Below are 26,918 nucleotides of genomic sequence, written 5' to 3' on the forward strand. Positions count from 1 at the left end.
TGCTTTTCTCACCACGACTACGTCTTCTCATCCTTCTCCGATCATGTCCTCCTTTTTACTTATGTCCCTGAACCGCCCCTTCATCTGCAACGTCAGCCACTTCAAGACGCACCAGCTACACCACCTCAGTCTTCTCCAGAAATATATAGCTGCGTCATCCGAGGTGTCGACCCTTCCATCTCTGTCTCAACCATACTGCGAGAACCCCACGCTGCACGCATTCCGACACACAGAGCTTTTCGAATCAAGTATCCCACTAGACCTACATTCTTGGTCCAGCTACAACTACCTACGGAAGCAGACGTCCGCCATCTCCTTCTCAACGTAATCTACATCTTCAGCCATCACCCTCCCGTTCCCCTCCACGAACACTCCTAGACCCTCACGACGTCGTACCCGGCCAGCCCCTCCACCACAATATCGATATTCTGTTCGCCCACCTCCCCTCTCCATTTGCTCCTTCTTCCCACTCCAATTGCAAGCTGCCCTTTTCAGACTATTCACCACTTCGTTAAACCAGATCGCTGCCACTCTCCCCTCCAGTCAACTACACCCTGGCACTCTTGTATAACCCCACTCATTTTCTACGCATTCTCTCTCACAAATCCTCTTTCATTCCTAACACCGTAGCCCCATTACCCATCTTTCTCAACTACCACACCGCCCTATTCTCTGCACTTTTCCCGACCTGACAGAGAGCGTAACTCTGTACGGGGCCCGTCCCGCCATTCGGGCGGGGATTTTTTTTTTTTTTTTGCTAGCGGCTTTACGTCGCACCGACACAGATAGGTCTTATGGCGACGATGGGATAGGAAAGACCTAGGAGTTGGAAGGAAGCGGCCGTGGCCTTAATTAAGGTACAGCCCCAGCATTTGCCTGGTGTGAAAATGGGAAACCACGGAAAACCATCTTCAGGGCTGCCGATAGTGGGATTCGAACCTACTATCTCCCGGATGCAAGCTCACAGCCGCGCGCCTCTACGCGCACGGCCAACTCGCCCGGTCGGGCGGGGAATGAAACCTTCTCAAGAAGAAGAGAGATAACTGTCAGTCTTACCGCAAGGGAAGACGTCCATGCCTGGCTAAGAAGCCGGCGATATTTTTGGTCGAGGACCGGGAGGTGGTCCTCTGAGAGAGAGAGAGCAATCTCTCACTCACCCTTCCCCTATTTTTGTAGGGGGTTGGGAGATAGCCCCCAGGGAGGGAGGTGAAGACCCTCTCCACCCTCACAAAAAACTAAAACCTCGGTCCCTAACCTAACCCAATGAGGTTAGGTTAGCGTCCGCGGTTGCAAGTTACTGTAGGTTAAGGCGTCATTGTGACGTCATAACCTTACCTACGTGAGATCAGGCCTGCTCACGTAGGTAAGGTTTGACATCACAATGTCGTCATTGACTAGGGGTCAATGATTTTGCCTGCACTGAAAATGTTCCTGACTCTGCACCCATTGTTTTAAAACATAAATTGCCCTTCTACCAATGGGTACTCCATTCGTTCACAGTAGTTTAATGTATAATATAGAAGTAGGAACAAATTACATTAATAAGTAATATTAACGAACTTCATGTATCAAAGTAATTTGAGTCACAATGAACTAATACTCTCTACTTTCAAGTTTTCCGAAACTAGGAGACGGGTGTCTTCTATTTCATTTTAGTTTCCCGATAACTTGCGTGATATTTTTCATTGAATACAGATTATATGTACTATTTCTAGGTCCTGCGTCTTATGATCACTAGTGTCACGAACACCTTTAACTTCAATTTGGCAGTTCGAAATTAGAAATTTAATATTTCAGAACCGAAATAACACTAAATATCGCTCCAAATTCTTCAAAAGTATATATTATTTACGTGCGTGTCAGGATAGTTGGGGACGTGTTCTTCATTTAGCGCGAGGTTTATCGTTTTGGAAATGAAATGTGAGAGGTTTGTTCAAAAACTGAACGAACTTTGAAAACACCTTGTTGTCTTAGCGGTTTCCAGAAAGTCACCCTGTAAAGTGGTATCCTTTGTAATTAGGCCTATCTAGCCATTTCCCAAACAATCAGTTATCGATCAGCAGCTGTTAGTTTCAAGTGTGTAAATACAATATGTGTTGCTTGTCGAGATGTCTGGTAATTACGAGCTGTGTATCAACGCACACCGCAAAGATCAAGTATGTACTGCGGAATATTAGTACCATGAGCCACCGCTTGCAGCGCAGATATCTAAGCGGGATTTCACTGTCATTTGTTTCTTTCTCGCGGACGATGTGATCACTTGGTACACAAGGCTGCCAGCTTAGGAACTAGGCAGAAGATGATTGCACAATCCCCAGATCAAATTTGAAGGCTAAATGGCCTGGGTTCGTAAAGATAGGTTGCAGCTAATAAATTACATTTTATCTTGATGTGCGGGCAGTATGCGCCGCGGCCATAGAAAAATCGTTTGGAAGAGAGTGTGGCCCCGAAGATGACAAACATTGCCCTGGATGTGCAAACATAGGCATCGATGCGGTACATGGTTTCCTTTACAGGTTGCATTTAGTTGCGTTTTTATTGCGCGCGGTTTGGTAACCGAATGCGTTTTTCTTGATTGCTGGGAATGACATCATGTCCGATTATATCTCAGCCAATGAAAATGCTAGTCCGTGCTTGAGCAATGGAAAATGGTGCGCGCTACATTTAATTATGCTGTAAAAGTAAATGTACTTCTGGGGGCTGGCCGATGGTTCCCTGGCTCTCGTAATGAAGGCATCTACCCTCTACACGGTATTCCACGTAATCTTTACATAATTTCTACTCCATTAGAATGTTACAGAATGTCCGTAGGAGACTAAATAGTGAATTTCCACCTCGTACACTTCTGCATCAATCAGGAAATCCTGAAAGTCAAACGGTGAACCGCTGGTACTATGTAGAACAGTTGAGATGTTTCAGAGGAAATGTCAAGAGAAAATGACCAGACTAGGAGAGAAACAACACCTAGAGCCTCCACGATGACAACACGCCTGCCCATGTGTCGCTGTTGATTCGTGAATTTTTGATGAACACTAAGACAACGAAGACGCTTGCAGACTATTTTCTGTTCCGCGAACTGAAATTCATCCTGAAAGGACCTAAACGAGTGACGATTTTGAGGTAAATGATTTGGTTTGATATTAATAACTCCGAAACCAAATGACGTATGAAGGTTGTTATGATACCTAGAGATAGAGCATTTGACTTCTTATATTAGCATAATAAAGTAATCCGAATCCCAAGAGGAATAACACGGTAAGAAAGGAGCCCAAATTTTGAAGCTGGAATTAGTTCTGAAGAACGGCGATTTGAACATCTAAAGTCAATTCCGGCCCATCGTGCAGAAAACTCTCTCAAAGCCCAAGATGATGATACCACATCGGTAACACTTTGGCACTTAGGGACAAAGTTATGTTGGGGTCGAAAATGTAAAAATATCTTAATTTGCTGCATTTAGACTTTTCAAATAAATTCACTGAATTTCACTGAATAGAGAATCTTATATTCGACATACAGTGCCGTTGTGGTAGACTTAAACAAGTAAGGCACTATTTATATTGTGTAAAAATTTAAAAAACCGGGCGAGTTGACCATTCGGTTAGGGGTGCGCAGCTGTGAGTTTGCATCCGGGAGATAGGGTCATCGAACTCCACTGTCGGCAGCCCTGAAGATGGTTTTCCGTGGTTTCCCATTTTCACACAAGGCGAAATCTGGGGCTGTACCTTAATTCAGGCCATGGCCACTTCCTTCCCACTCTTAGGCTTTTCCTGACCCATCGTCGCCATAAGACCTATCTGTGTCGGTGCGACGTAAAGCCAATTGTAAATACATATACAGTGACTCGCATAATTATTCGGACAGACATGATTTATTATAGTTTCCTTTGTATTAATGGTGTCAGTAATAATAAAACACTCATATAAATTAGATACAAGTTTCTGTATGGAATATAAAAGCTAAACATCCATCATTCTTCTAATGAACACGTTCAATGAAAATATAATCATTAAAAATAAAATCAAAATCAAAACCAATATTGCACAAAATTATTCGGACACTTGCCGTTTTACTTATGGTCCTAAAGGGTCAGTATCTGGTGGGCTTTCCTTTAATTATAATTAGTTCCCTGAGTCGACTTGGCATACTCTCCACAAATTTCTGGATGTAATCGGGAGATACCTTCTGCCACTCTTCTTGAAGTCCATTGTTCAGTTATTCTCTAGATGTGATTGTTATTTTCCTTATTTCTTTATCCAGGTTGTCCCAAAGATTCTCAATCCCATTCAAGTCTGGTGATTGAGGGGGAGGATGCAGCACCTTTGCGCAATTAAACAATAACCACATCCTTACATTCCAGGCCATATGCTTTGGGTCGTTATCTTGATAAAACTTAAAATGTTCACCAATCCCCATCTTTTCGGCACTCTTTTTCATATTGTCCCTCAGTATTTTAAGGTATTGAAAATGGTCCATTTTACCCTCAATAAAAACCAATTCACCAACTCCATTCGTCGACATGCACCCCCACACCATCACATGTCCACCACCATGCTTCACAGTTGCTTTCCGATTTTTCTCTTGAAGCTCAGTACTAGGACGCCGCCAAACTGTTATCCTCCCATCAGATTGAAATATGTTAAATTTACTCTCATCAGCAAATATAACGTCATTCCACCACTCATTGTCTTTAACATGCTCTTTGGCAAACAGCATTCTCTTTCTTCGATTTACTTGATTTATGAAGGGCTTCCTTCTTGCAATATGGCCGTGAAAGTTACTTCTTCCGAGCACTCTCCGTAATGTTTAGGGATGCACTTTCTTTCCGGTGTCTGCAGCAATCTCCGTAGCGAGTTTTGGAGCACTTAACTTGGGTGCCTTTTTAATTTTTCTGATGATATAACACTCTTCCCTCACAGAAAAAAGTTCTTGGACGTCCCGTATGTGGTAGATGTCAATCCTATCTTCCTCCCGGAATCTTGTGATAATATCAGAGACTGTACTTTTCTTCATTTGTAACATTTCAGCAATTTTACGACAACTTTTACCTTTAGCATGGTGAAAAATTACTAGCTGCCGCTGTTCGATTGTGCTCTCTCTTCCTCTGCGGCCCATTTTCACCTACAATGTACACAGCACTCTAACACACTGAATGTTTACGTTCACTCTGTCCGTGGCTCTTTTACACACGACCTCTGCACGGCAACTGACTTTTGTCCGAATAATTTTGTTGAAGCACGTTAACTGCGTTCTGAGGTTCTGTGGTCACTGGTTCTCTCCTGTTTTCTAAAAGTACACATTTGAACGCCGTGTTGAATCTGTCAAACTGGGTTCTGTCAGAAACTAGTTTGCATGTACGATATCTTCTCTGAAATATAGGGCCAGTGTGTAGCATAGACTATAATTACTAACGTGTCCGAATAATTATGTGAGTCACTGTATATACAGGGTTATTCACCTAATATGTTACACGGAAATAACTTCTAAACAATTAAATATATCGAGACTATGTTTTCATATTCGTAAATGGTACCCAGAGGCGCGTAAAATAACGTGCTACTTAGTCTCATGGGATGATTAATAACAGAGATATTGATACTAACTCCATATTTTTAAATAGAATAGCACAAATTCCTACAGCTGTCCTAAAAGGTCAACTGCGTACAACTTCAAATATGTAAGTATTTTCAAAATCGGACAGTTACTTTATGAGATATTAATAAAAACCACATTTGGGCTTTTGCGTGCCACATCAGACGGCGTGCAGTCGGCCAAGGACGTATTGGCAAGCAAGCTGCTTCCTGGCATTGATTCCAGCCACAGAACGGATACCAGGCATGTACTGTAAACATAATGTGATGTACCGTAACATACCCTGGGTTTGCAACGTTATTGTATGACTGGCAAACACACAACGGGGAAGGGAAATTAAATTTGTTTTGTTTTGTTTTGTTTTGACATCCATGTGTAATAGGTTGCGCTCAGTTTAGAGTCGTTTTTCACGGAGGGGAATGGGAAGGATTTGGAAAAGACGTCGGCCGTGGCCTATACCAAAGGTACCTATTCGGCATTTGCATGGTGTTGAACAAGGGACGCTATGAAAATCACTTTCAGGTTGGGCGAGGCAGGACTCGAATCTGCGCTCTCCTGATTGCACGCTACTACAGTGGCGCTTGAGCTCCGTGGAGATTAATGCGTGTAAAATAAATAAATGGTAGTGTTGATACCATCACACCACGATCAGCGCTGAACATCCCACATAATAAGTCGAGCTGTTTGTCTCCTAATATCTAACCTATTCCAACCCAAATAATCCAGCATTGGTAACACTGCTCCTTCGCCTGAAATAGCCCAGCACAAAACGAGGTGCGCTTTGTACTACACACACACCCATGCAAACGGGGCTTCATGACCACACTGTCAGATCCCCGGAAATGAAATAACAACAAACAGCCACTCTTCTCCGCAGTCTGTCGAGTTTCTCAATCACGTGTAGCGGCTAGCATTCGTAGCTGTCGCCGCGGTGGTCCAGGTTCAATTCCCTGCTCTGATGAGCAATTTCATTCTGGTTGGAGGGCTGGAACGGGGTACACTTCGCCTCGTGAGGCAAAACGGAGAAGAGATGTGTTCGGTAACCATCTCAGCTATCCTGGAAGTGTTCCCGTGGTTTCCCACCTCTACTCCAGGGAAATGTCGGGATGGTTCCTTACTTACGACAACGGCCGCCTCCATCCCAATTCCCCACCTGAATTACAATGGGGCTACACGACCACGATGTTCAAGCCCCGGAAATGAAATGACAACCACTATTCTCTGTACCACTTCGAATGTCTTAATCACGTACCTCGGACATTATTAATTCGCTTTTCTAGAAGGAGCTCTTCCGGTGTTTTGGTTATGTTCATTTCTCAACTCATACAGTAGTATGTACTGTGCACTAAAACCAGTGACAATGATAGCTTTCGTTATGTTCCTTTCAAGCCAAAGTACTTAATTTATTCCCTTTAAACACACCAACCCTCCCTGTCCTGTCATGAGTTCGCCTGGCATACACACTTTGCGAACCCTTCACATGTGTACGATATGCTTACATTCCTGGTATCCATCCTGTGGCCGGAATCACACCCAAGAACCTGCTTGCGCGTCAATATGTCCTTGCCCAACTTGCAAAACCGCGCATGCTGTTCTTATTTATATCTCAAAAAGTACTTGTCCGAGTTTGAAAATAATTACATATTTGAACTTGTAAGAAGTTGAACTTCTATGCCAGCTGCATAAATTTGTGCCGTTCCATTTAAAAATCTGAAGTTAGTATCAATATATCGGTTATTAATCACTTTATGCTACTAAGTAGCACGATATTTTATAAGTCCCTGGGTACCATTTACGAATATGAAAACTGAATGGCGACATCGTTAATGGTTTAGAAGTTATTTCCGTGTAACATGTTAGGTGAATAACCCTGTATATATATATACAGGGTGTTAGGTGTATACGTGCAGATATTAAGCTAGTCGGCTAAGAAAAATACATCTCATAATATATGCTATGTACTTTTTACCTTGTCCTATTAGTTTGCCCATAACTGAGCCAAATATTTCAGGACCTAATGTGTTTTGAACGGCCGTAGCAGGATACGCCGGTGATGTCATTCTGTCCACGCGTAGCGGAAGTACAGTAGCCGAGTATAGAGCTTGTTGAACCTGTTTCTTATCGCAGGCCAACACATGTTGTTGTGCACTTCCCCTAAAGGCTTGGCAAGTAGAAGAGGATGACTCACGTGCCAGGTCACTTGCTGTACTCGAAAACCGGTGTAGGGTACTCTGTGTGAAAAGTACACAGAATCCTTACAGTGACGTCGAAGATCCGTACAAGCACATACGTGCGAATCAAGTGTTGTGTATTTGTGTGCGATTTTTAAACGTCAATGGCATTACTCAGTGATCCAAGCTGACAAAATGAAAGGAAATGGTTAATAAGTAAATGAAATATGGGCGCAACATTTCTGTGCTGTTATTGCGACAGTCTACGATGAATTTCTGACAATAGACAATGCGGGTTGTCGATGCTTATTCATAAACTTTTTAGGTCATTGAAAGGACGGTGGACACTGAAAGAAAAGGCTATAAGTATTCAGTGAAATTGTTATTAATGAGACAAATTTCAAAAACCGTAGTTGCATCCATCGTGAACATTGCTCGAAGGAAAAAGACCTACTGTGGAATTGCCGCCGGGCATTTCTAATAGAAGGCTTATTCTTCTTTTTCCTAATCTGTTTACCCTCCAGGGTTGGTTTTTCATGGGACTCAGCAAGGGATCCCACCTCTACCGCCTCAAGGGTAGTGTCCTGGAGCGTGAGACATTGGATCGGGGATACAACTGGGGAGAATGACCAGTACCTCACCCAGGCGGCCTCACCTGCTATGCTGAACAGGGGCCTTGCGGGGCTATGGGAAGATTGGAAAGGATAGACAAGGAAGAGGGAAGGAAGCGGCCGTGGCCTTAAGTTAGGTACCATCCCGGCATTTGCCTGGAGAAGGGGGGAACTACGGGAAACAACTTTCAGGATGGCTGAGGTGGGAATCGGACCACCTCTACTCATTTCACCTCCCGGGGCTAAGTGGACCCCGTTCCAGCCCTCGTACCACTTTTCAAATTTCTTGTCAGAGCTGGAAATCGAACCCGAGCTTCGGGGGTGGCAGCTAATCACACTAACCACTGCACCACAGAGGCGGACGGAAGGCTTATTACTGAACAGCAAGTACCGATAGGTAAAATGATGACTGTAATGGACCCGTTTAATTAGAACTTCCGTAAAAATAATATTACTACTACTACTACTACTACTACTAATAATAATAATAATAATAATAATAATAATAATATCTTTACGTTCCACTAACTAATTTTCACGGTTTTCGGAGACGCTGAAATGCCAGAATTTTTTTATCGCAGTATCTTTTAATGCAAATAAATCTACAGACACGAGACTGACGTATTTGAGCACCTTCAAATACCACCGGACTGAGCCAAAACCAAGCCTCCCAAGTTGGGTTCAGAAGGCCAGCACTTTACGCAGTGCTGCACCAATCATCTTGCCGGGCTGAGTGGCTCAGACGGTTGAGGCACTGGCCTTCTGAGTCCAGACTTGACAAGGTGCTCAAATACGTCAGCCTTGTGTCAGTAGATTTACTGGTACGTGAAGAACTCCTATGGTACTAAATTCCTGCAAATCCGCGTCTCCGAAAACCGTGAAAAGTAGTTAGTGGGACGTAAAGCCAATGACATTATTATCATCATCTTACCTGCACAGTTCATAGGGGTATCTTACCTGGAGTTCCTCATAGGTACGTTATTAGAGCTTTCAGAGGACGCTCCGTTTCGACTACGCCGAAACATGTGGTTTTTACACGATGGTCCACCACCTGATATAAGCCGCTTAGTGCGTGATCATTTGGATCAGTCCTTTGGTCTATGGCGAATAGAACTACATGGACCCATCAAATGGCCCGCCAGATCTCCAGTGGATATTACGGAAGACTGGATTCGGAGAAGTGATTTTCTTTTGTTAGTTGCTTTACGTCCCACCAACACAGAGAGGTCTTATGGCGACAATCGGACAAGAAAGGCCTAGGAATGGTAAGAAAGTGGTCGTGGCCTTAATGAAGGTTCAACCCCCGCAATGCCTGGTGTGAACTTGGGAAACCACGGAAAACCATCTTCAGGGCTGCCGACATTGGGGTTCGAAGCCCCAATCTCCCGGATGCGAGCTCACAGCTGTGCGCTCCTAACCGCATGGCCAACTCGCCGGGTACGGAGAAGTGAAGCCTGCAGAGTAGTCCAGGGAGGTCACTTGAACAATTGCTACGTGTTTCACATTGGTATGTCAGATGATACACCATTTCTGCAGCGTATTGAGTTGGGAATTCAGTTCTCAATCGATGTAGTATTTCGAGTCTCGATAGTTCGATATTCTCATAAATCCGAGCAGAAAAATTGAAGTACCGGTAACAAAAATTATAAATCTAGAGTTTCAGTTCGCGATTGCCTTGTACGTGGCGCAAGCTGAACACAACACACGGAAGACGTGCTTGTTAAAACGCTAGATATTGACCTTGAACACAGCATGGCAGTTCTTCATTCTACACTGTACTGGTTTGGGTACATTGCGTGTGTGTGTCTGTTGCTGTGCATGTTTGATGTTTATACACAAAACCTGTTTGTCACACTTTGTCCTCTAGTGCTAACCACAATACGAGATACACCTGACTCATCGCAAAGAGACCTGGTTCTGGTCTTACGCATACTATCCTGTAGTAAACTACTGCGAGCGATGTAGGCACGGGTGAAGTACATTTCATTTTGTTTCCTCCTACACCACGCATATTTTACTATTTTCTTCCCTGCCTTTCAGCTCCTAATGACCTGATAATAATAATACCGGTAATGTTATTTGCTTTACGTCCCACTAACTACTCTTACTGTTTCTGGAGGCGCTGAGGTGCTGTAATTTAGAATCGCAGGAGTTCTTTTTACGCGCCAGTAAATCTACCGACACGAGGCTGACTTATTTGAGCATCTTCGAATACCATCGGACTGAGCCAAGATCGAGCCTGCCAAGTTGGGGTCAGAAGGCCAGCGCCTCAACCGTCTGAGCCACTCTGCCCGGCAGCAAAAAATATTATTATTATTATTATTATTATTATTATTATTATTATTATTATTATTACCGTGCGAGTTGGCCGTGCGGTTAGAGAAGCATGGCTGAGAGCTTGCATCCCGGAGATGATGGGTTCGAATCCCACTGTCGGCAGCCCAGAAGATGGTTTTCCGTGGTTTTTCATGTTCACACCAGGCAAATGCTAGGGCTGTACCTTAATTAAGGCCACGGCCGCCTCCTTCCAACTCCTAGGCCTTTGCTATCCCATCGTCCTATAAGACCTATCTGTATCGGTGCGTCGCACCGACACAGATAGGTTTTATGGCGACAGATATAACTAAGGACTAGGATCGGGAAGGAAGCAACCGTGGTCTTAATTAAGGTACAGCCCAGCATTTGCCTGGTGTGAACATGAAAAACCACGGAAAATCATCTTTAAAGCTGCCGACAGAGGGATTCGAAGCCAGTACATCCCGAATATTGGATACTGTTCGAACTTTAGCGACTGCTACTATCAAGCTCGGTGATGATTTAAGATTGGATTTCTGCCGCTGGTTAATTGATCAAGCACTCAATCCAGAATTTCTGTCAAGTGTATTAGTGACACATGAGGCAATTTTTATAGAAGGAGTGTTTAATATTTAGTATACCAAGGCAACCTCTAGCACCGGCTCTCAATTAATATCTGGATGGATGCAGTGGGAAGTCTGTCTCTTTGACCAATCGTCTTTTTATTAGCGTTATTTTCCTTTACGTCCCACATACTATTTATACCGTTTTCTGAGACGCTGAGGTGACGAAATTTCATATCGCAGGAGTTCATTTACGTGCCAGTATTTCTACGACACGAGACTGACGTATGTGTGCCCCATCAAATATCATCAGACTGAGCCAAGATTGAACCTGCCAAGTTGGAGGTCGGAAGATAAGGACCTCAACGGTCTCAGACACTCAGACCGGTACCAATCACCTTACTTGCATAAATTTGATCGGTGTAGCTTTCCTTATGGTGACGATGGGACGGGAAAGGGCTAGTATCGGAAAGGAAGTGATCGTGGCATTCATGACGTTACAGCCCCAGCATTTGCCTGGTGTGAACATGGAAAACCACGGTAAACCACCTTTAGGGCTGCCGACAGAGGGGTTGGAACCCACTATATCCCACTCATGAGCTGTGGAATATCCCCATTCAATAGGACAAGGCAGTTTCCAGCACCGGTTCTAATTAATATCAGGATGGGTGTAGTTGGAGGTCGGTTACATCTTTTTATTAATGTTATCTTGCTCCTGTACAGTAGATACAGTACGTTACTGGAGCTTTCAGAGGACGTGTCGCTTCGACTACGCCGAACCACGTGGATTTTACACGATGGTGCAGACATTTCCTCAACGGTAGACAGGACGATGTGGAACTATCAATTGGCCAGCCCTTATTCCAGTGGATTGTTATGCCTGGGGGGACATGAGAAACAAAGTATACCGAACTGAGGTAACCACTTCGGATGACCTCCGTGAACGTATGTTTAAGCACCAGAGGATATTCTGAACCACAGTGGTGTCTTGGCTCGAATGACAAGTTGCTTTACGTCGCACCGACACAGATAGGTATTATAGCGATGACGGGGCAGGTAAGGGTTAGGAGTGGGAAGGAAGCAACCATAGCCTTAATTAAGGTACAGCCCCAGCATTTGCCTCGTGTGAAAATGGGAAACCACGGAAAACTATCTTCAGGGCTACCGACAGTGGGGTACGAACCCACTATCTCCCGAATACTGGATACTGGTAGCACTTAAGCGACTGCAGCTATCGAGCTCGGTGTACCAGTAAATATACCGACACGAGGCTGACGTATTTGAGCACCTTCAAATACCACTGCACGGGGCCAGGTTCGAACATGCGAAGTTGGAGTCAAAAGGCTGGCACCTCAACCGTTTTAGCCACTCAACCAGGCAGGAAGCACGAAATGTAGGTACGTTTAATTTACTTAGTTGTATAATATGTCCATTTTTCGTTTGAAACAAAACGTTCGATGTGCTTCGATAATTCAATTCTGATTCTACTCATATGGATATCCTATGCCATGCATTTGTTCGTTGGCGTAAGGAACTGTCTTCCTTCTTCTACCTTTACGCAATGCACAACGGGGATCGTACCGCATTTCACGTCCCGGCGTGCCTATCCCAACCAATAATTATATCACACGCTCGTACAGGTCGCGCACCGACACAGGTTTTCAGGTCATTTCCATACTCACTAGATCACAGGGCTGACGACCAGCACCAGAGGATATCCCTATCCCCTAAAGGACGTAACAGCAAATGAACCAGTATTAACGCTGAGAATTCAATACATCTCCAGGGTCCGAAACCGATAACTAGTGTTGTCTGAAACCCCTAAGACGAAAACTAAATACTAACAACAACAAACCAGTCTGGCGATAATGTAACGTAACATGTTGTAGACTGGTAGCCTTCAACTGTTACCGTAGGTCAGTTGCTCGTAAACATAAAACCAGTTTGGCAAGTATATTACGTAACATCTCGTGGCATTGAATAGGGAGCGCTCAGCTGTCACAGTAGTAGATTTGCTCTTAAACATAAACAGAACAGAAACCAGTTTGCAGGGATGGCGCGTGACTTGCCTGTTATCAAAGGAAAGCTATTCATTCAAAAGAACAAGGCATACTACCTATTCTAAAAACATCGTACCCCTTTGCTCTCGAAAATAACTTCCGAGGATTACTAAAAGTTTGATATATAGTGGTTCGTCACATCGTTCTCTATTGCTACAATAAATATCTGCACGTATACACCTAACACCCTGTATATATATATATATTCAAAACTACCAAATGTTTGTAAACATTACCGTGTTTGGTATCCCTAAAATGGGGAATTCAAATATGACTGGCCTGTGTCATCAGACTTCGTATATTATAACCTCTCGGAATCACTGACAGTCCGACTCGTTAGCTGAACGGCCAGCGTACTGGCCTTCGGTTCAGAGGGTCCCGGGTTTGATTCCCGGCCGGGCCGGGGATTTTAACCTTATATTGGTTAACTCCAATGACACGGGGGCTAGGTGTATGTGTTGTCTTCATCATCATTTCATCCTCATAACGACGCGCAGGTCGCCTACGAGAGTCAAATAGAAAGACCTGCACCTGGCGAGCCGAGCCCCTCCTGGGATATCCCGGCACTAAAAGCCATACGACATTTCATTGACTTACATACACGCACGCGCGACTGTTCCCTATGAAGTGGGGAGATTCACGCCTGCTCGGGCTATTATAAAATACCATCCAGGTGACGAGCCCTGCAGTAAAATAGTATTGAATTGGCAATCTAACGTGTTCATAAGAAATCAACTTCGCGTTTTTATCCGTATTGAATTGTGATCACAATAATAACAAAGATTATTTGAGAAATGGTCTGCCTTTCCAATACTATATTGCGTAATTTTTGCATTAAAGTACATTATTTAGTCCAAGAACTAGTTTCGGCATTGGCTGGCCAGATGTCTTTAATACTGTCTAACGTTATTTGTGTATGATTGTACATTTGTTTTAGTTATTAGATGTGTTTATACAGATTTGTGTTATGGCTGATGATGGCCAGTCAAGTCCGAAAATAGTTCCTCCACTAAAATATGTAAAGTTAACATCACTTATTGAGAAGGTTGGCCATTTCTGACATAATCTTTGTTATTATTGTTATCTAACGTCTCTTTTATTTCACACGTCACGTGACGTTGTGCTAAAATACATTTTTTCAACTTTCTTTGCCTATATGTGTTAAGGATTGAAATTTGCTAGGCATTGAGCACATGCGCCACGGAATAGTAGAAAACTACTGGCCCGTGCCCGTGGATCGAAACAGTGTTTTTCATTCCGTAAGATTTCCGCGTTTACCTGATCCGACGGAAGCGACCTAGCAAACTTAATGCCAAGTATAACAGTTGACCAAGGGTGATCGGTTAGGAGGGAGCATGGCAGCAGTTTGTGAAAGCAATATCAGACTGGAGTCACTCCCAGTCTCAAAGGTTGTCAGTCTAGAGTGGTTCTGAAGTCATGACAACTTGGTTATATCTTCCAAATACGTGGGAGAAGGAAAAGTCCACAATTCACGTTTCAAAACCTGTGCCCACTGAACACAGCCGACAGATGGCGCCTTAGTGCGTTAACAACGCACGAAATATGTACTTTGCTACGGGGCCGTGGTGCAAGGTGGATATACGTGCAGTTGAACAGAGGTCGTACGTGACAATTGTCAGTTCTCAGTGGCAGAAATTCACGTCAGTGTCATGTGGAGGTAAGAGAAGCGTTGAGTGATAGAGCTCTGCCATATCGAACTAATATTAATGTTATTGGTTTTACATCCCACTAACTTCTTTTACGGTATTCGGAGACGCCGAGGTGCTGGAGTGTTGTACCACAGGAGTTGTAAATCTAACGATGCTTGGATGAAGTATTTATGCACTTTCAAATACCACTGGACTGAGCTGGGATCGATCCCTCCAACCTGGCCTCAGAAGACCAGTACTCAACAGTCTGAGCTGCACGTCCCGTTATATCAAACTGTTGTGGCATTCAAACGTATATGCGTATCACCTGCTGAACTGCCGAAGACTGGGCGTTCCTTGTCCGCTCACACAGACGTGTCTGTCGCCCCTATCAACAGAAGTCTGGTGTTGGACTCTGCAGGAATTATCCACAAAAACTGGCGTCAGGTCAGCGCGACTATAGCGCCAAATGTGTCTGGCCCACAAAACGAGGCAGTCGAAGGAACGGGACAAGACAGTGCGAGTCAATTAGCGAGTTGTTTCTGTGAACTGTGGTGGTGTTATTTATTACAACATGGTGCGGAGATAACATTTGGATGACTTCACGCGGGGAAGGATCATCGGTAAACTGGAAGAAGGACGAAGTGTGACGAGTGTAGCCGAGGAGTGTGGTATTGCTCCCAGCATTGTTGCATGTGCATGGAGAGCATTCCGAACCACATGTACTGCTACCCGAAGGATAGGAGAGGGTCGACCATGGTTTAACTACAAGGGCAGATAGCAGCTACATTGCGCAACAGGCAAGAAAAGACTCGCGTCAAACAGCGGGTGCAATTGCAACCACATTTTACAGGACTGCAAGGCACCCAGTCCCACACTCCACAGTGGCACGGAAACTGCAAGAGCTGGTCTGTTTGCCCGACGACCATTATGTTGTGTTCCGTTGACATGCGCATATTGGCGGCACCGTTTGTGATGATGCCAGGAGCGTCAGGTCTGGAGCAACTAAGAATTGGGTCGCGTGCTCTTCTCAGATGAGAGCAGATTCAGTCTGAGTAGTGATTTTAGACGTACATATAATGCATCCAGAAACATTGTCGAACATGATCATTTGATGGTGCTAGTGTTATGATGTGGGGAGGCATAATGTTGCATGGGCGAACCGAACTCCAAATCTTTGAACGGGGTACATTCACCGGTCAACGTGGGTGGTTTTCATTTCCCAAATACCTGCGGAGCCCGGCCATTATTACCCGTTTTCTGTTACAAGTACAGTATGCCGGATGGTGTATTTTACTCGCGAATGATTAATTCCTCTAGCCCAGGTTATGAGTAAGTTGTTAATGTCTTCATTGACACACAACACACCACAACATTAACAAACACGGAAACACGTAATAGTGAATTCTTTCACCACCAAAGTTTAGTGTCAGGAATGGCATTCGGTCGTAAAAACTGGGCTCAAATTTCATGGGGTTCCGACCTCAAGAAACTGTAACTGTCTGATTCCAAAACTCACACGTAGGCCTACATCCAAGAAAGAAAACAATATTTCTTTTCAGTCTTACATCGAATTATATTTTACTGACAGTGTTTAGGTTGTATTGATACGTTAACATTGGAATACCTGTTGTGGCCCTCACAGCAACTGTTCTGCCACATTGAAAGTAGTGTTGGCTACTGAATGCATGATTCGAAGCAGTGTATCGATTCATTCAAGTGTCCGAGTGAATCGATTCACAGGAACGGCGAGCTCACGGCACACGATTCAGCTTACTCCCAGCGGACAGTGCTGAGTGGCGCACTCACTGGACGTTGACGGGGAGTCGAGCTTCCGCTGCAGCGAGACAATGAATCATGGCACATCGAAAGAATCGTGAACGGGCGCGGCTCAGTGAGACACACGATACACACGGCTCCTTATCGGCTCACTGGACACGCGGAGAGCCGAGCTTCCGCTGCAGCGAGACAGTGAATCATGGCACACCGAAAGAATCGTGAACGAGCGCGGCTCAGTGAGACACATGATACACACGGCTCCTTATCGGCTCACTGGACACGCGGAGAGCCGACCTTCCGCTGCAGCGAGACATACAGTGAGCCATAGCACACGGAAAGAATCGTGAACGAGCCGGCACAGTGAGACACAAGATACGCACGGCTCCTTATCGGCTCACTGCAGCGAGACATACAGTGAGCCATGCTACACTGAAAGAATCGTATGCTATAATGAACTCTCGAGTTCAGCTCATTTGCATACCCATTTGCATTCACTGTCCTCTTCTTACAGGGAGGTTTAAATAATAGATGGATTTATTTGCAGTGTTAAAAAGTTAGTCACAACATAATTCTGAAGTAGCTAGTAAGTAGGTAGGCTATTAGGTTATACTATTTATTAGTTTAATGAATCTTAGTATTATAACTTAGTTGACATTTGACAATTAAACTCGTCTCTAGCCTACCCTATGACTATGAGTCATGCTCATGACCACTCAAAAGTACCTGTTTTATATTGGGAAGAACGGCTCAGTATTTTCTCAGTTCATATGTCACATCGTTGCACAAGACTTCAATCATATGTGGACAGACGCAATAACAGAATGTTGAATCAGAAAACCAGCGGGCTACTGTACATCTCGGGTAGCCTATACAAAATATGACGATTAAAAAATCCTCAGCGGATAGAAAAATACATATTTTCAAAAATGACTGAGCGAGTTGTCGTGCGGTTAATATCGCGTGGCTATGCGCTTGCATTCGGGGGATGGTGGGTTCGAATCCCACCGTCGGCAGCCGTTAAGATGGTTTTCCGTAGTTTCCCCATTTTCACACCAGGAAATGCTGGGACTGTACCTTAATTCAGGCCATGGCTGCTACCTTCCTAATTCTAACCTTTCCCACCCTGCGTCGCCGGAAACCTTCGATGTATTAGAGTAACTAGCACTTTTCTAAGAAAGGAATTCATGGTATGAAGACCAGATGGCAGCTGCGAGCACTGAATGCTGTTGCTGCTGTCTTACCAGCACATAGTACACAGATGCAGTAGGAGCGGTGACCAATGAGCCGTGAATCGGATCACTGTATCGATTCAGTAACGTGAACGGAATCAAATGAATCGATTCAGTAAAATGAATCGAATGTCCCATCACTAATTGGAAGCTCTATAGGTCATTAAATGATTTCGTAGGAAATGATTACACCTCCATAGCATGCATGATATTTCAGGCGATAATCACAACATAATCCGCCGCGGTATTATTTCATATTCAAATTTCACAGTAAGAAATTCAATGTTGTTTGTTTAAAATATATTTATAATTATTTTGGAGTAAGTTTGCAATTTTTACGTTCACAGAGTGCATATGTTACGTAGAGATGAAATATCGTATCTATATTACAGATTAGTTCAAAATAAGAATTTGGTATCTATTGCATGCCGTTGAATATATATTAAATCAAATAAGGACATGTAAGTTGCACGTCCATCACCACAACAGTTTGAAACAACGCTCATTTCTACACATATTAAAAATAACTGAAACATATAATAATAATAATAATAATAATAATAATAATAATAATAATAATAATAATAATAATAATAATAATAATAATAATAATAATAATAATACAATTCATCATCATACATGGTGCAGCTCTCGAAATGTAGGTTAATCCTTTCAAGTTGACGCTGTATGGGTGAACTGTGAGAATTTCGAAGTTTCGTCCTTGCGAACTGTTCGCATCACCGTAGTATACGACCTTCACCAACGCTCGAAGAGGAACCAAGAAATTTTCACTGCACTAGTACCTAAGCCTGTCTTCGACAGTCGAAATTATTATCCATTAAGTAATTGGAAGTTCTAAATGGACTATTAATATAATTGCTTCTTCCCTTCTTTCTTTCTCAATCTGTTTACACTCCTGGGTCGGTTTTCCCTCGGACTCAGCGAGGGATCCCCCCTCTACCGCCTTAAGGGCAGTGTCCTGGAGCGTGAGACTTTGGATTGAGGGGATACAACCGGAAAGGAGGACCTGTACCTCGCCCAGACAGCCTCAAGTGCTAAGCTGAACAGGGGCCTTGTAGAGAAATGGGAAGATTGGAAGGGACAGGCAAGGGAGAGGGAAGGAAGCAGCTGTCGCCTTAAGTTGGGTACCATCCCGACATTTGCCTGGAGGAGAAGTGGGAAACTACGGAAAACCACTTCCAGGATGGCTGAGGTGGGAACTGAACCCACCTCTACTCAGTTGACCTCCCAAGGCTGCAGGAGCGCTGCGGAGAGGTTTAGAATTTAATCCAGGATTTTGGCTCGCATTCTAGTGATTAGAAATTCTGTAACACCACCTCATTTCCCCTACCCTGTCGGCAAACATTCTGATAGTAAAAATATTCAACGAATGGGGCAACCAATGGTGTCAGACCATACAGACTTGGCGTGTTTACGCCCATGGCCACCATGACTGGTGACTATGAGCCCCCTGTTACTATTCACACCTTCTAAGCATCTTTACTTGCCAACTAAGTGTCAATCTCCCGTACTTGAGTACTGAGGGTGAACGCCTATTCAACTAAGCAATGCTAGTGGATCAAATTACTAGAGTTACAGACACACACTACTGTTACTACTACAAGCACCGAAATAACGTAGATATGGAACTTAGACCTCAAAATCAAAAATCCAAGAAAGAAACAACAAACTAAGCCGTCTTAGGAAGTTACTGATTTTTGTGAAATAATTATGTTAAGAGTAACTCACTGATACTTTCTGCTGTTATCTGGACGGCTGCCTGTGTTATGTGACGGAGTATCTCTGATAATCTGTCTTTGTATCCAAGAAAAGACAGTGTGTTTTAATCGTAATCAGGTTGTTATCTCTACAACGTGTTGAGAAGCAGTCATATCACGTTATATACCCCAGGACGATAACGACATGGGCACCTTAACGTTACATCATCCATCGTTTGTAGCACAGATAATCAGATGTAAGAGATTTCATCATTTCATCAGCTTTATCAAAAAGCGGCCACTGGTGGTTTTCGCTCTCGTTTCGCCACGAAGCTGTGCCCTTAGCATTTTGCGTCCCGAGCCTGAAGGTCAGTTCTCTCGCTACACCAGTTGTAAGATGGCAGTTAGTGGAGTTGACATTGTGTGAGTAATGGCTGCGTGTTTCTGTTTCACGTACAAAAGAAAATAGGATATGTTTTAATTACTACTGAATAAGAGAATAAGAAGAATTGTAATTATAGAACAGATGTGATAAAGTTATTTTTGTATTTCAATTTCATGTACAACGGAGAATGGAGCATACATTTTATTAATTCGTTCATTCATGTCGTATCGGCCAACTTTGGACCACGTCATTTCAACTGGCTACTTCTGGCTTTGATGTCTGCCCAGTACTCCCGCCTGCGTTCTCGGTGTCGTTCTTTCCTCTTCTGTTTTTAATTTTGGCTTGTCTCGGAAAACCTGGAACGTTCGAAGTTTCTTCTTAAGTGGGACACGCTCCTGGATGTCAATACGTGTGATTCCCATTCTTTCAAGGTCTCTATCCACCTCAGCGAACCAAGCCCCTTTGGTTTTCTTCTGCCAGTAGTGGCGACTAAGTAGAGTGGGGGGGGGGCGACACTTTGTAGAGAAAGCATTACATTTGTATTCTATTACAGCCGGCTGAAACTAGGAATTATAGCAATTATTTACAAAAAAACAATTTGTGCTAATTTTTAATTATTAACAAAATTATTATCGAATATACGCACAAAATGTCGTTCGTTGCGGCTAAACGATTTGTATAGCGGCACAGCAAGTAGTGGAGACTTCGCAAATGCTATGAGGAAAGGTAACAGCGGTATATTTTTGCCATGGTCGTGGACACGGAGGTATGATTCACCTGCTTCCTGCATGCATTCGTCAGTCTGGCAGTCTCTTTAATAGTGTCTGTTAGTTTCTTAGAGTTTAGTCAAATACTATAGTATAGTATAGTATAGTATAGTATAGTATAGTATAGTATAGTATTGAATCAGAATCTAAAAAGCTATTATTGCCGCACTTAAGTTAGTAAAGTGTCAACCTTTACCTCTCTGTCGAGATTCGCTCAAAGAACATCAAAAACCACTTTGTAGCTCTTTTGTTCAGTTTTGATGTGTATACCGCCCTCCCCCGCCCGCTATATCCCTCAACCCGGCTACTTTCTGTTGTCTGTATATTTTTGCCCCCACCCACCCATTTTAAATCCCCAATCGCCGCTACTGCTGCTGAGAGAAGGTAATGATGCGGTTAGTCAGTCTTGTTCCGTGCATTCGTGTCACATGCCCATAAAAGGTAATTCATCTTTTCCGGATAGTAACGGTAATCTTCTCTACGCGGCTCCATGGCTAAATGGTTAGCGTGCTGGCCTTTGGTCACAGGGGTTTCGGGTTCGATTCCCGGCAGGGTCGGGAATTTTAACCATCTTTGGTTAATTTCACTGGCACTGGGGCTGGGTGTATGTGTCGTCTTCATCATCATTTCATCCTCATCACGACGCGCAGGACACCTACGGGTGTCAAATCGAAAGACCTGCACCTGGCGAGCCGAACATGTCCTCGGACACTCCCGGCACTAAAAGCCATACGCCATTTCATTTTTTCTACGTGGGTGTATAGTTCGTCGTTATGCCGTCTTCTGTACTCCCTTGTCTTTGACGCGACCTAAGATTTTCCTCAAAATATTTCTTTCTTTGGCTTCCAGTTTCTCGATCAAGCCTTTCTTGTTTATTGCAAAACATTCTGAAGTGTAGGGCCTATATGACCTCTGAACGGATGACACTGCAGTATTACCTCAGCTTTGCTTTGAAAGACATGGACCTTTTGTTGTAGACGCCCTTGGTTAAATGGTACGCCATTTCCATGTTGTTCATGCGTAATGTAACGGCTTCTTTCGGTGTTATCAGTTCTCCCAGATACTTGAACTTATCTACTCGCCCAACTTTTTCTTGTCCTACCATGAGCTCTCTTGGTGCTAGCTTCATATTACAGTAGTTAAAGATTTTGTTTTTTCACAAGAGATCTGGAGGCCAGCATTCGCTGCTGGTGTTCTAAGCTGAAAAACCTGTTCCTTGGGTGTGTTTAAGGAATCGGAAAAAATTGCAAGATCATCTGCCAAGGCTAGGCAATAAACATAAATATTCTGGCTTTTGCACCATAGCCTGACTCCGATTTGAACTCCTTGATTATTCAGTTCTTTGCACCACTCCCGGATGAACTTTTCAAGGACACAGTCATTATTATTATTATTATTATTATTACTATTATTATTTTTATTACACTGACTGACAGAGCAAATGCAACACCAAGAAGGAGTGGTCAGAACTTTATGCCAATTGCAGGGTAGACTGACGTCACTGAGGTATGCTCATGATGTGAAATGCGCCGCTGTGCTGCGCACGTAGCGAACGATAAATGGGACACGGCGTTGGCGAATGGCCCACTTCGTACCGTGATTTCTCAGCCGACAGTCATTGTAGAACGTGTTGTCGTGTGCCACAGGACACGTGTATAGCTAAGAATGCCAGGCCGCCGTCAACGGAGGCATTTCCAGCAGACAGACGACTTTACGAGGGGTATGGTGATCGGGCTGAGAAGGGCAGGTTGGTCGCTTCGTCAAATCGCAGTCGATACCCATAGGGATGTGTCCACGGTGCAGCGCCTGTGGCGAAGATGGTTGGCGCAGGGACATGTGGCATGTGCGAGGGGTCAAGGCGCAGCCCGAGTGACGTCAGCACGCGAGGATCGGCGCATCCGCCGCCAAGCGGTGGCAGCCCCGCACGCCACGTCAACCGCCATTCTTCAGCATGTGCAAGACACCCTGGCTGTTCCAATATCGACCAGAACAATTTCCCGTCGATTGGTTGAAGGAGGCCTGCACTCCCGGCGTCCGCTCAGAAGACTACCATTGACTCCACAGCATAGACGTGCACGCCTGGCATGGTGCCGGGCTAGAGCGACTTGGATGAGGGAATGGCGGAACGTCGTGTTCTCCGATGAGTCACGCTTCTGTTCTGTCAGTGATAGTCACCGCAGACGAGTGTGGCGTCGGCGTGGAGAAAGGTCAAATCCGGCAGTAACTGTGGAGCGCCCTACCGCTAGACAACGCGGCATCATGGTTTGGGGCGCTATTGCGTATGATACCACGTCACCTCGAGTGCGTATTCAACGCACGTTAAATGCCCACCGCTACGTGCAGCATGTGCTGCGGCCGGTGGCACTCCCGTACCTTCAGGGGCTGCCCAATGCTCTGTTTCAGCAGGATAATGCCCCCCCCACACACTGCTCGCATCTCCCAACAGGCTCTACGAGGTGTACAGATGATTCCGTGGCCAACGTACTCTCCGGATCTCTCACCAATCGAACACGTGTGGGATCTCATTGGACGCCGTTTGCAAACTCTGCCCCAGCCTCGTACGGACGACCAACTGTGGCAAATGGTTGACAGAGAATGGAGAACCATCCCTCAGGACACCATCCGCACTGTTATTGACTCTGTACCTCGACGTGTTTCTGCGTGCATCGCCGCTCGCGGTGGTCCTACATCCTACTGAGTCGATGCCGTGCGCATTGTGTAACCTGCATATCGGTTTGAAATAAACATCAATTATTCTTCCGTGCCGACTCTGTTTTTTTCCCAACTTTCACCCCTTTCGAACCACTCCTCCTTGGTGTTGCATTGTCACTGTCAGTCAGTGTATTATTATTGCCAGCCCCGTGGAGTAGGGGTAGCGTGCTTGCGTCTTATTCGGAGAATCAGGGTTCGATTTCTGACTACGCAAGGGATTTTTACTAGGATCTGAGGGCTGGTCTGACGTCCACTCAGGTACGTGATTAGCACTGATGAGCTATCGCACGGTGAGATAGCGGCCCCGGTCTAGGAAGCCAAGAATAACGGCCGAGAGGATTCGTCCTGCTGACCTTACGTCACCTCATAATCTGCAGACCTTGGGGATGGGCAGTGGTCGTTTGGTATGCCAAGGCCCTTCACGGACTCTTGCGCCATGGGGTTTGGTTTTGGTATTATTATTATTATTATTATTATTATTATTATTATTATGTCCGGCTTCATGCCTAACTGGTTAGCGTTCTGGCCTTGGGTGCAGGCGGTCCCTGGTTCTATTCTCTGTCAGGATAGGGATTTTAACCTTCCTGGCCCGGAGGCAGGGTGTGTTTACCGTCTTCAGCATTAAAAATCTTCATAGGTAGGGCCAGGGCCCCATTCTGATAGACGTGCAGGTCCCCTGTACGGCGTCAGCTCGAAAGACCTGTACTGGGCCTACTGTATTCGTAGGACACACGCCATTATTATTATCTCTATATTAAAAAGTTTACTAAAATAGCTTTGTCTAGTCCGTCCGGCCATTCTACTGGACCGATCTGGTTCCTTTTTTTTTTGTTTTATTCTCTCTGGAATTAACTGTCGGTGAATCATCAAGCACTCATAGGCCTGTACGTTCAGTAACCTTTGAGTAATCAGCAAATCAAATCATCAAATGATCGAAATCGACTTTCAACCTATTAAGTCGTGTTACGTACATATCGTACATGTTGGAGAGCTATTAAGTACAGAACAAAAATGGCCAACCAGACACCAGTGGAATCCGAACCTACAACCTGCCAAATTGGTGTAGGTTGCTCTGCCAATGAGCTATGGTGGCCTAGGTCGTATTTGATCCGTTTGAAAGAATGTTAAGATACAGGTCTGGCACTACTGCCATCACACAGTAGAGTGCGTGCAATAGTGATGGGTAGTTCATGAACGAACTGTCTCTTTTGAATGACTCATTGGAGAGAGCTAGCTCTAGCTCTCTCATTGAGAGCCGACTCTTGTAAAAGCTAGCTCCCTCCTCGCTCCTTGAGAGCTAGTCATTCAATTACGAGTCGACTCTTGTATGAGCTAGCTCCCTCCTTGCTCCTTGAGAGCTAGTACGAGCCGACTCTTTTATCAACTGCAACTCCACGAAAGAGCTAGCTCGTCACATCGACTCTCGTTCATTTCTAGCCAATACCATGCTTCAGATAATCACGTGACATACAGATGCCGCTTTCTTTCTTATAGACTACCCAGACTAGCCTCTTCCCGCACTCAGTGCGCCAGTGGTTGTGGTCTGTAGGCCATGTATGTTATTTGTGCCATAGTTCTGGCAGCCTGCTACCTAAGGAAACAAGAAACTGAAGTAAACATATCATTGAGCAATACTTACCAGTCACTCATAGTCTATGAAGGATGTACTGTAGATCCAGTAGGTTAAGAGCAAATGAACGACACCAAGTTCGAGTTAACTATCTTAAACTAAGCACGAACAACAGTCACTATCCAGAATACTGAATATACCATCCGGCAAGTAGAAAGGGCGTTGTTTTATTCTATCTAAATAATTAAGAAATACTATGACAAATCCTCACCTATTTCTTAAATGCGGTCATAGCTATCAAATACAGTAAAGACAATACGCGACACTTACGGATTTCGCCTTGATAAAATGGGAGACAATTCGACGGTGGCGCTCCTAGTGACTTGACCTGAACAAATCGCGCTAAATTCAAATATCAATGGAAATGTATATACGGAAATGGATAAATAAATTACGTCTAGAAAGAAAGTGGTATTGAGATATTAACTTCGAAGTTGCTAAAACAATTCCGGATAAATGAATGAAGAATTATTTAAAAGGTTATTATTCAAAGACTGAAATTAGACACATAAACAAGATATGAAATGGGCTGCTGTGAAATGGCTTGATCTTTCATGTATGCATTACTTTTTTAGCTTTAGCATTCCTGCCTGAACTTTTACGGTTGGATTTGTCTTTTATCTCATTTAAAAACATTGTATGATCACATTAAGACACTTGTCAATAAAAATATCGGCACATTCCTCACACACATGATGCAATGAATTAACATTTAAAAGCTGGACAATTTTCCTCTTAACATGAAGCCTACTAACAGAAAGAAAATCTATAAAATTCCGCCTTTAAACTGAGAATAGGGATTAAAGAAAGAAAAGTATGAAAATGTTGTCGATAGTGATGCTTTGAGGAATATTTACGTACAATTAAGAGTAAAAATGTAACATACCCTTGGCTGTATAGTCGAGGATTTTTAAAGTCGCTGCCCTGGAAATGATCTGAACAGATCTTATATATGCGTAACGTCCCTTCTTTCTTGTACACCTTATCCAAATCACTTCTGTGACATTTCAAAACCCACAGATCACACCTACAACAACACATCGGTATTGAAGGTTAACTGCTGCACTAACAATAAAATATGCGTAGTACATTTTATGCCAATTAAAATATGGGTCGGGCAGGTCAGAAGATTATGAAGTACTATAAAGATCTCTGTCACTGGAAGAATATATCTGCAAACACAATATTACTTACATGTTCTTGCCACGAGGGAACCTGAAGAACGATCGCGCATTTTTCTCTACTTCGTAATTACTGCAGCCAAACACAGCACATACCTTTCCCCTCATGTTGAGAGGAGATATCAAGGAATGACACACGCTACTATTTAATTATGTCAACTCACTGAAAACGCATAAATAACACCAAAAACTTCACACAAAAATACACGTGCTCTTTTGAGAGAATCAGTACTGTTCAGGTCTATCCGCTAGAGTGAGCTCCAATAGCTGTCCCTCGATATCTCGCTCAGTGTCGCGTATTGTCTCTACTGTATTTGTAGCAAGACCAACTACAGTATCTCAGACCTTAACCGACCTATCGAAACTGTCCATAATGGCGGCAGCTGGAGTGCTAGCATGCGTTTGTTTTGATTTGTGTAAGCCGTGTAGTTACCAAATATTTATGGAAATGTGAATATTATTAAACGTACATGATATTTATTTATGGTCTTAAGAAGATTATAGATCCTCTTTCAGTGCCGTAAGAAGCTGTTTGATCTCAAAGAGCTTATTTATTCCAACAATGTCGGTGGTGATTAG

General features: G+C 44.0%; 1 protein-coding gene across 1 annotated transcript in view; it reads right to left on the reverse strand.

Moving 5' to 3' along the window:
• LOC136876034 (uncharacterized) overlaps nt 1–19,815 on the reverse strand; it is a 29,382-nt gene extending 9,567 nt beyond the window's left edge. Inside the window, exon 1 of the mRNA XM_067149650.2 lies at nt 19,696–19,815. The gene's annotated coding sequence lies outside the window, so the exon portion shown is untranslated. The remainder of the gene's footprint in view (nt 1–19,695) is intronic.
• Nucleotides 19,816–26,918: the final 7,103 nt, after the last annotated feature.

This window comes from Anabrus simplex, chromosome 1 (genome assembly GCF_040414725.1).
Source record: "Anabrus simplex isolate iqAnaSimp1 chromosome 1, ASM4041472v1, whole genome shotgun sequence".
NCBI lineage: Eukaryota > Metazoa > Arthropoda > Insecta > Orthoptera > Tettigoniidae > Anabrus > Anabrus simplex.